Here is a 12,577-nt window from a genome sequence, read left to right as displayed (position 1 = left end):
TAACCCCCTGGCCAAATCCATCCTGTTCAAGATCAGGACCGGAGGAGGTTAAGTCCTGGAGCTGAAGATGTTTCCAAGTATATCTACTGAGCACTTAATTATTTGCTTTTAAAAATGCCACTGGAATGACAGAAGAACAAGTTCATTCCTGCAGGCGGGATTAAATGAATTAGTCTTCCTGGAACAGCATGACCAAGGAGTGAATGAAGGAATGATGCCCATCTACAGCAGGGGTTCTTAATCTATGGGCTATAAACTTGTTTTTAAATACTCTGACAACTGTATTTCAAAGTAATTGGTTTTCCATTTTGTGTTTTAAAGAAGGAAGCCATCGATTTCACTGGATTGCAGAAGGGATCTCTGACACACATATAAAAGATTAAGAAACTCTGGATTAGAGGAAAGTTCTGTCCTTGGACAATATTTTTATGAATGACTTGAAAGCAAGCCAGTCATAGTTAGGGATGAGACAAATCTTGGAGCAGCAAACAGATTAGCTCATAGGATCATTATCCAAGAAAAAAAAAATCTAGACACACAAGAATGATGGGCTAAATCAAATAAAATTACATTTCTTTCTATTATATTTCAGGTCCTATACTTGGATTAAGAAGGAAAAAAAAAACCTACTCAAGAAAAAAGATTGGAGAAGGCTGAAAAAGAATTCATATATATGAGTTGAGTATATATTTTGAAAAAGAGGTTAGTGTGTGTATGTGTTGAAGGTTTGGGACTATAAACTCAATATGAGTTAAAAGTGTGACATTTAAGAAAAAACAAATACTCTCACTGGCTGAATTAATATAAAGGGTTCAGAATGAAGGAGGCATCATTCTTTAGAAAGATCTGGGGAAATATCATGTTCAGTTTTGAGAAATATATTTTCCCTTTGTAATTCTACATAACTTATTTTATTTATACATTTAAAATGTACTAAAACAAACTAGCATTTGCCTTTTACTTTAAACTTGGCAAATTGCTTTTCAAATAATATTTCATTTGATCTTCAAAAAACAACCCTGGGAAGGAGGCTCCTTTCATTATCACCATTTTAAAAATGAGGAAATTGAGGCAAAGAGAAATTCAGTGATATGCCCAGGATAAATCAGTTAGTCAATAAGCATTTATTAAGCACTTACTATATACCAGACAGTATGCTGTTAGATCACATTTTTTTTTTTAAATTAAAGCTTTTTATCTCAACACATATGCATGGATAATTTTTCAACATTGACCTTTGCATAGCCTTGTGTTCCACATTTTCCCCTCCTTCTCCCCACTCTTTCCTTTAGATGGCAAGTAATCCAATATATGTTAAACATGTTAAAATATATGTAAACATATTTGTACAATTATCTTGCTACACAAGAAAGATCAGTAGATCACAGTTAATAGGAGTTTGAGTTGAGATTTTAACCAGACATTTTAAGGAAAGTCATTAGCAAGACGTAGCAGAAGAAAGTGGCCAAGATTAGGGGGTACTAGAAACCATGACATACAGGGATGGCTTGAAAGAATTGGATCAGGTTAGTTTAGATAAAGAAAGCTCTATCTGGTTGCTATAATATGGAAGAAGGATTAGACCCCAGAGAAATAACTGGGAACAAGTTACTCTAATATCAAAAGCCAATTGTAGGTTCGATATGTGCTACTAACAATTAGTTGCCCAAAAACAAAATGGGGAACTTAGGGTTTGATAAGAGTATAGCCCATATACAAATAATTATAACACACACTTGGATTTGAATTCTGGTCCTGCCACTTAGTCCTTGCAAGTTTCATCATGTCTTGGAGCCTCAGTTTCTCTCTCTATAAAATTAAGGAGTTGGACCTGATGACCCCTAAATTTTCTTTCAGCTCTGAAAATAGTTACTAGGGATGCCAAATACTTCTATTGAAAAAGCAAAATCTCTCTCCACCTTAGGTTAAAAAACCTCCAAACCAAACAAAAACAAAAAAAAAGGTAGAGATTTCAGTACTCTTCTTTCTCAAAAGAAAGGTTTCAGATACCAACCACCAATAGAGCAAGATGACAGCACCAGAGAGCAAATAATAACAATAACATTAATGATTTGATGATGATGACAACAGTGAAAAATAATAGCATTTATATAGTACTTTAAGGGTTTGCAAAGCACATTAAACAGGTTATTTTGTTTGATTCTTATAACCCTATGAGGTAGATGCTATTATTTCCCATTTTATAAATAAGAAAACTGAGAAGTCATACTCGCCTAGGGTTACATGGCTAGGAAGGATCCGAGGTTAAAATGAATTCAGATCTTCTGATTTCAACACTCTAGTCAACAAGTATTTATTAAGACTCTACTGTACACAGGTCATCTCCAGTCATCTTGATCTCTATCTGGCCACTGGACCCAGATGGCTCTGGAGGGGAAAGGGAGGCAGTGACCTTGCCCCAGCCCTCCCTCACTTAAATCCAACTCACTTGCATGTCACGGTATTAACTCCATGGTAAGACTTCCAAGAATGAAGGACAAACAATAACAAAAACAATAGCTGTACACAGGCCCTGTGATAAGCCCTAGGAATGAAAAGAAAGGCAAAAATAACGTCTGTCCTCAAGAGGGTCACATTTTAATGGGGGTGGTGATGGTGGACAATAGGTAATAACTAGATTTATTCAGTTAAATATGAGGCAATTTATTCTTCTTCATAGCCATACTCCCCGAAATCAATGAATGATTGGGGCGGTAATCTGAAGTACTCCCAGGAATAATGTATGTTTACAGCTAACTCAATACATAGTTTAAGCTGGGGCTAAAAGCACGAACTTAGTATAAGGACAATTAAAATTAAGCCTTGCTTACAAAGAGCTTGCAGAAACCTATCTGGAACCAACCACCAAACCCTTCCCTGCATTCCACTCCAGCTGACTGAGTAGGGAGTTCCCAGCTCCAGGGTCCTGGATTTGGTGACCTCTAGAAAGCCTTCCTGATTCTTAAATCCTCTGGCTTTCCTTGGGGCCCCGGAGAAGCTTCCAGTCCACAGGTCACTGAATCCAAGCCACAGCGGGTCATCTGAGCCTCCAGAGCTGGGTTGCACAACTTCCTGCCCTTTCCCCACCCCCAAGCTTTATCTCTGGCATCTCTCCAGGCTTCATTCCTTGGGTGACAGAGGTTCCCCCACCCACCCCTGAAGAAAATTTCATCCTCCTTCCAGAAGTGGAAAGGGGGGGGGGGGGAAGAGGCTATTTCTCAACTAAAGAAGGTCACCATCTGCCCACACCACCTTCACTGTTGTGCCCGTCCCAAACCACCACCTACAGCACACGCTGTCCCTTTTCCAGAGCTGGTATTGAAGCGGAAGGTCTGGGTTTGAATGTTGGCTCTCCTACCTGCCAGCTCTACAGCTCTGCTGCTTCTCAACAGGCAGGAGGAGGATGAGCTATAAGTGCCCCAGTGTTTTAAGTTCTAAATCCTACATACACAAAGCAAAGCAATTCTAAAGCAAACCCTGGCAGGGCCTGGAGCAAAGCTTGTATTTAATAAATATTTGCTGGGCTTGTGGTTACTCATCAGAGCCAGTAATCTTGAACTTTCCTGGTGAAAGGTGGGACGAAAAGTATCTGTAACTGTAACCTTCAATTATATGTATACCACCAAGACTCTCTGCTGGACTTTCCCTCTTTTCCCTTTCTAAGATAGTTCTTCCTATTCAATAAAATGTAGTAGCTCCCTATCACCTCCAGCATCAAAAATAAAATCCTCTGGCATTCAAAACTTTTCACAATAGCGCTCCCTCCCACATTTCTAGTCTGCCCTTAGCCTTAATCATGCCCATCTATGCTGCAACCCAGTGACACTGACCTCCTTTCTGTTTTTTGAACAAGACACTCCATCACTGGACCCCTGGCACTTTCATTAGCTATTCCTCAAGCCGGAAAACTCTCCCACTTCATCTCTGCCCTCCTGCTCTCTTCAAGTCCCAACTCTAATTCCATCTTCCACAAGATGCTTTTCCTGATTCCCCTTTAATGTGAGTGCTCTCCCTTGATTATTTCCAATGAATCTTGTTTGCATTTTGTTTGTATATACATGTTTTCATTCCATTCACATCCCATTAGACAGTGAGTTCTTTGATAGCAGGGATTGTATTTTAACGTTCTTTGTATCCTCATCACTTAGCACGGTGCAAGTAGTAAATGCTTGACTGACTGAACAGTTCTTGCTTTCCCCACCTCTCACCTGGAAAGTTCGTATAACTGTAACCCTTCTCTTCCACAGTACATTTATCCCAAAGCTTTTTCTTCGTGACATTACATATACTTTGTTCTTCTCTATACTATCTCTTGGGTGACTTTATCAACTTCCATGGGTGATCTAGACAAAATCTCCCAAGATTAGCTCTGGTCTTCAGTCCTAAATCATCAGTTGATATCTTTTGGATATCTCAAACTGAATGACCCATAGGCATCTCAAACTCAACATGGACAAAACATTGCTCTTTCACGCTTTCCTATTTCTGTTGCACAACAGAATTAGACTCTAAGGCATTCTTGACTCCTAAATCTCCCTTTCTCCTCCAACATCTGTTGCCAAATCTTATCAAATTCTACCTTCACCATATCTCTCCAGTTCAGCCCTTCTCTCTACTCATTTAGTCACAACTCTAGTTCAAACTCTGGGCTATTCCAGGAGATTACTAAAGATTCTTCTTCCAGTTTTTCTATTCTCCAATCCATCCTTCACCCAATTGCCAAAGTGATCTTTCTAAAAGCACAGGTCTAAGGTCAAATATAAACTCCTCTATTTGTTATGGAAGGCTTTTCAATACCAGAATTCAATCTACTTTTCCACTTTTATTCTCTATTCATTATTCCCCTTTATACTTATTATTCACACTGGCCTTTTTGCTGTTTCTCACACACAACACTACATTCTATCTCTGTCTTTGTCCAGGTTGTCCCCTCCTATCTGGAATGCACTCCCTCATTTCTATACCAATTACAACCCCCAATTTACTCTCAAGCTCAGCTTGACATCACCTTTTACACAATTTTTTTTTTTTTTGGATCCTTCCCCCTTTGGAACTTTTCCCCTTCAAAAAAAATGTTCTTGTATTTATAGATTTTGTATGTAATTACCCCAATGCATACAGTATTCCTGAAAAGAATGCACTCTCTTGAGAGATCGTTGTGTCCCTTGGAAACTCCTAAAAAGCATATAGCAAATGCTTGAAAATACACTGAGATCCCCTAGTACTGTGGTAATCAAATGAGCGCCTACTGAGTACAGAACAAAGTGAAAGATCCCGGAGGGGGTGGATAAGGGGGGTGGAAGAGAGGAAGGGGAAGAGAGGGGTGGGAAAGAGGGAGAAGAAAGTGTTATAATATAAAGATTACATATGTATAAGATGCCTTCTTGAACTATGAATAGCTTTTTTTGTGTATCTTCAATTTAACATGGTAATTCCATCAGTTCCCTGTTTGTACCCCTTTCTGAACCTCTTCCTGTTCTTTTATTTACCTTTTCATGATTTATGAACACTATCGTCTTTCTCGTCAAAATCTAAATCCATTTACTGTCTGGAGGAAAAAAGTTTTATTCTGCCCTGAAGGTCCACGAACTCTCTTTTAAGAGTTGAGAAGCAGAATTCACAGTTTTCTGGGGGAGTAGTCATTGCATTGATCATAATTCTAAAGTCTTTCACAATAATTTGACTTTACAACGGCTCTACATTTGCACATATGGGACTTTATCTTTCATCTCTTTGGAATATAAGCCTAATGGTACTATCAGTGGGTCAAAGGGTGCACATGGTTTAGAGACTGAGTATAGTTTCAAATTGCTTTTCAGAATGGTTGGAACATTCACGGCTCTGTTAACATTGTGTTAAGTGTGTCTGTTCCTCCTATAATTCTCTAACAATTGCTATTTTTCCTTTTTTTCATAATCTCTGCCAGTCTGATGGCTGTAAGGTAGAATATCTCAGGGATATTTTAATTTGTATCTATTGTTGAGTGAAATTTCTTTTCCAAAGAGGTTAGCCTCATTTTACAGATAAGGGTGCTGAATTGAAGAAAATATCACTAGGGACTTGATTTGGTCTGGGTATGAGCTAGCTAGATTGGTGTAAACACTGTCACCCTTAACAGAGTTATGTGCATTGTGAGTATAGTAAAAAGCTCTTTTTTCTGAGAAGTAAGCAAAAAATCCTTGAGAATTTTTATAAGGGGGAAAAAAAAGTGGGGAGAAAAATAAAGAAGAACAAAAGATAAATGGTTTCCTCAAAGAAGAGATTCAAGTTAAGCCCAAGAAACCTGGATGATCAAATCCAACATTAAAGGGAGACTTTCAAATCAAATCAGAAGACAAGGGGATGATTAATAAAAAATCTGAGGCTTACAACAAAACACCACAATATCATCCCTTTTGTTGCTGAAAGTTAAGTTCCCTATCCCAGAAAGCTCCAGGGAAGATTTTTTGGCCCTTTATTATCTGGGGAAGAGAGATCCCAGGTTATCTACTCAGTTATCTCCCTAACCTCAACTACAGAGCACCCCAATCTCTTGCAAGCAGGAGCAGCTAGCCTTCAGGCAAGGGTGGAGAGACAAGGTTCAAGTTCACAGGATAAGATAAAAAAAACCCTACAGTACAAAAACATAATCTGCTAATGCTACGGTCACATGGAACAGTTCAGACAAGCAAGGCAGGTCAGAAGGGAAGCTTGGAAAATTAGCCACAGCCTGCAAATCTATAGCCCAGGAAACAAGAAAACCTAGGATTTCTTGGAGAGTATTCTTCAGCCCTTTCTTTGTATCCTGTCCCCTTTGTTCTCTCCTGTTTCAGTTCATTCTCCGGGTGTCCCCAGTCAGAAAACAGTGAGAGTACCTTCCTCCATTCCACCCAGATGCAGTTTCAGAGAATTGGTGATGGAGGTGGGGGAAGGGAAGATGAGAAGGGAAGTTATTAGAAACCCAGACTCTATAACCCTAACTCCCATAACTGGGCCCCTCATTGTTCCCTTCCCAGACTCCTAATTGGAAAAACCTCTCCCAGACCCCATTAGCTGCAGACAGATGGGAAGCGGTGTATTTCTCCCTAGCACCCCAACATCTGCATTTCCTTTTGCGAAAGGGGTAAAGAGACTCCAGTGGGGGCTCAGACATAGGAACTGCCCCCTTCTCCCTAACCCCAATGCCCACTGCTACGTGGGTAACAAGCAGAGCACGGAGGCGAGGGTGAAGGAAGCAAAATGGAGAAAAGAATGAGAGGAAAGGAGGGAGTGTTTCATTTACCCCCCTTCCTCACATAGAAAAAAAAAAAAACAACTTTTAAAAACCAGAGCCAAAGTGCTCCATTCAAGGGAAATGCCATAAACCTGGTTTGAATCAGCGAGCATCCACCCACCCAACATTTACATATACCCAAGCTGGCTCTGTGACTGAGACGCACACAGGAGAGAAAGCAGGCTCAATGACTGAACCACACGCACACCGAGCAGGGGCTGAGGGACCGAAATACACGCGCAGAAGCTGGTCCAGAGACAGAAATACACATCCTCGGCTCGGTGACTGAAATTCACGTTCAGTGACCGAAATCCCCACACACACCAAGGCAGGCTCGGTGACTCACAGACACTAGGGGTGGCTCAGTGACTCACACAAGCACGGCTCCCTTTAGTCCTCCTCCTTCAGAATCAGCCCAGCCCAGCTCCGCTCGGGACTCACCCCACGAGACCCGAATCCTGAAGAAGGCAGCGTTTAAAAAAAAAAAAAAAAAAAAAAGCTAAGAAAGAAGGGGCAAGTTGATGTCCCAGTTGGGGGCGCTCCAAGGCCGGGGGCGGTGCGAGAGGCCGGGGAGGAGGGGGCTCGGCAGTCTGAGTAGACTCAGCAAAGGACGATTAAATCATTAACCCGCCGCAGTAACGTGCTGGCCCCCTTCTTCTCCACCCGCCACGGGCGCGGCCACCTCTGCCTCTCCGGGTTTTAAGGGACGTTGCAAACCGTGCATTGTACTGATGGGAGCCCCCCAACTTTTATCCTCCCCCCTAAAAACACATGCACACACACAAAACCTTGGACAAAGGGAGGGCGCTGGAGGACTATCTTTCTTCCCAACGGGAGGTTCCCCGGAGAGAGCGGATGAGGTCGATGGACACAGAAAGCGAATAATCCGCACAGTTTAGGGCTCTCTCTTCCCGGCTGCTGCTTCTTTCCCGTCTCCCCCTTTAAGAAAAATCAGCCTAGTGACATGTAGTGGCGCTGCAGAGTGTGTGTGTGTGTGTGTGTGTGTACACACGTACGTACGAGCCGAGTTACTACAGGGAAATATTTCCGTATATTATTCATGGAGAACCATATCAAATGCCTACACGCCCCTCTCCGAGCAAAATCAACGGTTGTACGCCGAGGGCTGGTCCAGGTCTTTCACTCACATCTCCTCCTTCCCCACCCTACATACCTGCCCCTATCCCAAGGTAAGGGTCGATCTCCAGGGAGGTTTGGGGGCAATAGGTCAGCTGAGTTAGGGGAGAGAAAATTTCAGCCCTCAACCCGGGGGGGGCAAGATTAACCAACTCATTTCCCCTTTACACACACACCCCTTCTGAAAGACAAATAACAAAGCTTAGCGGTCTGCAGCTTCGCCTGTACCCCTTCTAAGGCGACTGGAGTTTCCAGAGCCCTTCTCCGCACGCATGGGACTGGGAAGAAAAGGGACCTCTAGAGTCGAGGTCGGACGAGCAGACTGGCTGGCCCCCAGCCTGGCATCTCCGGTGGGCACGAGAAAGAAAGGGGCTTGGCTGGCATAGGTGGGGGTGGGGGAGGGGTGGAGTACGCCCCGGCCAATCCTGAGCTTTTCCTAGGATAGCCACATTTCTGGCTCCGGGGGGTGTGCTCCGCTTCTCACAGCTCCAGTGGGCATGTCTCCTCATAGGGGTTCAAACCCCCAAACCACCTCCACCGGGTCGGCTGGGTGCAGACATCTGTCATTACCCAGTAGAAACAGATCCCCGCTGTGGTGAGCGTTCCATTTTCCCCTACCTCGGTCACCAGAGTCCAGTCTGCTCAGGCTGTTGTGTTTCTCCCAGGTTCACGGCTGCTCTTGCTTCCACGGACTCGGTTCGCCTCCCATTTGGAAAGTCCATGTCAATTCCTAACGCTTGTTCCAGTTTTCTCTTTCTTTTTCTATCGCAGTGTCTCTCTCCAGGCGCTGTTCTGACACTCCTCTCTCTCTGGCTCCCTCTCTTAGTGTTTCCTCCCTCCCAGCTTTTCTCCCTCCCAAAGCTCTCCGGGGTGATGTAATCGCCCTGCCGCAACCAATGGCGTTTGGAAACATCAGCCCAGACGCTTAGGCCTCCTCCATTCAAAATCCAAAAGCCTTGAGTTTTTTGAGTTCCATGTGAGTCTGGCCACTGAGTCGAGTGGGGAAGCTAGCTTGGGCCTGGGCCCCAAACATCGAGAAAAAAGCCTTATGGAGCGAGTAGGAGAGAGAGACATCGAGAAAGGAGCCTTTTCGAGTGTTCAGGAAGGGAAAGGGATTCTAAGATCCCCTCTGCCAACTCCTTGCCACAGGCTCCTCATCTTTTGCTGATTTTCCCTCCGTTTTCCAACTTGAGAATTCTTTAAGGAAGAGTGGGATCCCTTACTCTCTGGCAGAGAGCCACATCCAATCTTTACTATGAGATCTTCCCTAAAAAGACACCGCCCCCCACCACTTGCCCCTTCAAAGTAATGACAGGAAATGTTTCCCGCAGGACTCGAGTTTTCCTTACTCATGATCTCCTTAAAGCTTCTGGGATGGGCATTATGAGACAGAGGGGCAGGGGAGGCTGTCAGCTCTTAGAATAGCTAATCACCTCCCAGCCCCATTAAAGAGAGGATTGGAGGGGGAAGGGAAGAGCTCACTTCAAGTTCATGGACTCCATCCCAGACAGTTACTGGAAACCAAAGGGGGTTGGAGTGGGGGTTGGAAGGGGGGAGAGTGAAGAAGAAACTTAATCCAGGATGGGTAATTGGGTTTTGTTCTCATTCGGTCTTTTGTTTCTGGGATTCGAAAAGAAGCTTGAGTTTGGGCTGGTGGGTGACTTGTATTATACTCTGGTCAATAGAGTTCTGTCCCATTTTTCAAAACTCCCCCTCCCTTCAGATTAATTCCTTATCTTCCTTAGATATTGAGACAAAAAAAATTCAAGTTGTTGAGGCAGGGATGGGGAGAGATGATAGGGACCTTGATTTCTAGAATTCTTTCAGAATTTTAGTTTGAGTGAATGAGATCTAGGTGAATTCCTAACTCTTAATTGGAACTACCCCTCTGTTCCAAGGTTTCTACCAGCCTATTACAGCTTAATATGCTAAATGATTGCTGATGAAGTCATCACAAATTTGATAGGTAAATTCAACCAGCCATTTCTGGTGACTGCCAGTTCTTTAACCCTTCCTTGACTTAACTCTGTCTCAATTCTTTTTTCTTTATTCAAACCTTTTCTGCCCTTGGACAATCTATTACCATCTCCACCATTTCCCTCCAGAGCACATCATCTCATATTGTACTTCATTGAAAAAAAAAGTTCAATTTCCCCCCATCTTTCTATTTTAAATCATGTCTTTAGTCACTTACTCTCCTCTCTCTTGCTCAAAGTTGGATGGGGGAGGAGAGGATGGGAGGGGAGAATAGCCCTTCTAATTGAAAATGCCTGCCTCTTTACTTTTAAGTAGAAATCTGCAATAGCTTCCTTGCTCTTTCCATCATGCTCGGGCTCTCTCCTCTCTCTCTCCTCTCTCTCTCCTCTCTCTCTCCTCTCTCTCTCTCCTCTCTCTCTCCTCTCTCTCTCCTCTTCTCTCTCTCCTCTCTCTCTCTCTCTCTCCTCTCTCTCTCTCTCTCTCTCTCTCTCTCTCCTCTCTCTCTCCTCTCTCTCTCCTCTCTCTCTCCTCTTCTCTTCTCTCCTCTTCTCCTCTTCTCTTCTCTCCTCTTCTCCTCTCTCTCTCTCTCCTCTTTCCTCTCTCCTCTCTCTCTCTCTCTCTCTCTCTCCAATCAAGATTAAGTGACTTTTCCAGTGTCACACAGCTAGTATCTAAGGCCATATTTGAATTCAAGAACTCCTTAGTCCAAGACTAGTTGCTCTATCCACTGAGCCACCTAGCTGCTCTTTCCTCCTTTTCAATCTCCCCTTATCCAGTCATTCCTCTGCTACTTAGAAACATGCCCATTATCTCCCCCATTTTTATAAAACCTTTTCTTGATCCTACCATCTTCTCAGGCTATAATGCTACATCTTTTGTACCTATGTGAACATTGGAATTTCTAGGTCAAACCTCCACAAATCTGTCTACCATTATTGCCTCCCCTTTCTCATCTCCTACATCTCAACCTCTTGCAATTTAATCTGGTGTCCTGAAACTGCTCCTTTCAGGATTACCAATGTTCTCTTTTTTAAAAAGTCCTTTTTCAAACATATTCTATTTTTTAAAAAATGAACTTGACAAATCTTAGCAACCACGAACATTTCCATATATAAGAAGCAGAAAAAGGAATGCATGTGAAACTATGAAAATCTATCACATAACACTCCATCTCCTGACTGAATTTTCACTGGTTGTCCCATAGTTGGAATTCTCCTTCTTCTCATCTCAGTCTTTGGTTTCCTCAAAATTTCAGCTAAAATCACACACATCAGTCAGCAAGCATTTATTGAGCACCTACTAAAAGTGCTAGGATACAAAGAAAAGCAAGCACACAACCCTCTTCCCCCTCCAAAAACCCTACCAAAAAAAATCTAGTCTGTGATCTAAAGGAGCTCACACAGTTGACAAATAACAATGCACAAACAAGATATAGATAGAATAAACTGGAGATAAGCAGGAGAGGAAAGGCACTAGTATTAAGGGAGCTTGGAAAAGGCTTCTTGTAGAAGGTAAATTTTAATTTTAACAGAGAATTGCAGACATGGGGATGTCTGCAATGACAATGTAGAGTGGGGAAATGAATTGTTTTATGCAAAGAAGCTGTACCACTAGTCTGAAGAATAAGTGTGCAGGGAGGAATGTGTGAATAAAGTATAAGGAGAGTAAGGAGTGAATAAGTGTAAGGAGACTGGAAAGGCAATGGGATATCAAAAAGGTTTTGTGCAGTTGTTTTCGATTGTGCACAACTCTTTTTTTCTTTCTTTCTGAAGCAATTGGGGTTAAGTGACTTGCCCAGGATCACACAGCCAGGAAGTGTTAAGTGTTTGAGGCCAGATTTAAACTCAGGTCCTCCTGACTTCAGGGCTGGTGCTCTATCCACTGTGCCACCTAGCTGCCCCGTGCCTAATTCTTTGTGCCTTTCTTGGGGCTTTCTTGGCAAGGATACTGGAATGGTTTGTCATTTCCTTTTCCAGCTCATTTTACAGATGAAGAAACTGAGGCAAAAAACTCTAAGTGTTTTGCCCAGGGTCTCACAGATAGTAAGTATCTAAGGATGTCAAAAAGAGGATTTTATATTTGATCCTAGAGATAATAGGGAACTACTGGATTTTTTAAATTTAGTATTTTACTTTTCTCACAGTTATATATATATATATATTCCTCTCCATCCTACCTCATTGAGAATGCTTGAATTCAATATAGGTTATA

The 12,577-nt window shown here is 42.6% G+C and overlaps 1 protein-coding gene across 3 annotated transcripts in view; it reads right to left on the bottom strand.

Annotated features, from left to right (window-relative positions):
- The window catches only part of CDC42EP4 (CDC42 effector protein 4), a 29,585-nt gene extending 20,349 nt beyond the window's left edge, over nucleotides 1–9,236 (bottom strand). The window contains exon 1 of one of the 3 annotated variants that reach the window (XM_051995181.1): nucleotides 9,008–9,236. The gene's annotated coding sequence lies outside the window, so the exon portion shown is untranslated. The other 2 variants (XM_051995186.1, XM_051995187.1) reach the window with 2 other exon arrangements.
- Between the last annotated feature and the right edge of the window lie 3,341 nt (nucleotides 9,237–12,577).

This window comes from Antechinus flavipes, chromosome 4, assembly GCF_016432865.1.
Source record: "Antechinus flavipes isolate AdamAnt ecotype Samford, QLD, Australia chromosome 4, AdamAnt_v2, whole genome shotgun sequence".
Taxonomy (NCBI): Eukaryota; Metazoa; Chordata; class Mammalia; order Dasyuromorphia; family Dasyuridae; genus Antechinus; species Antechinus flavipes.
Note: the sequence above shows the minus strand (reverse complement) of the source record. Positions and strands in the feature narration are given on the sequence as shown.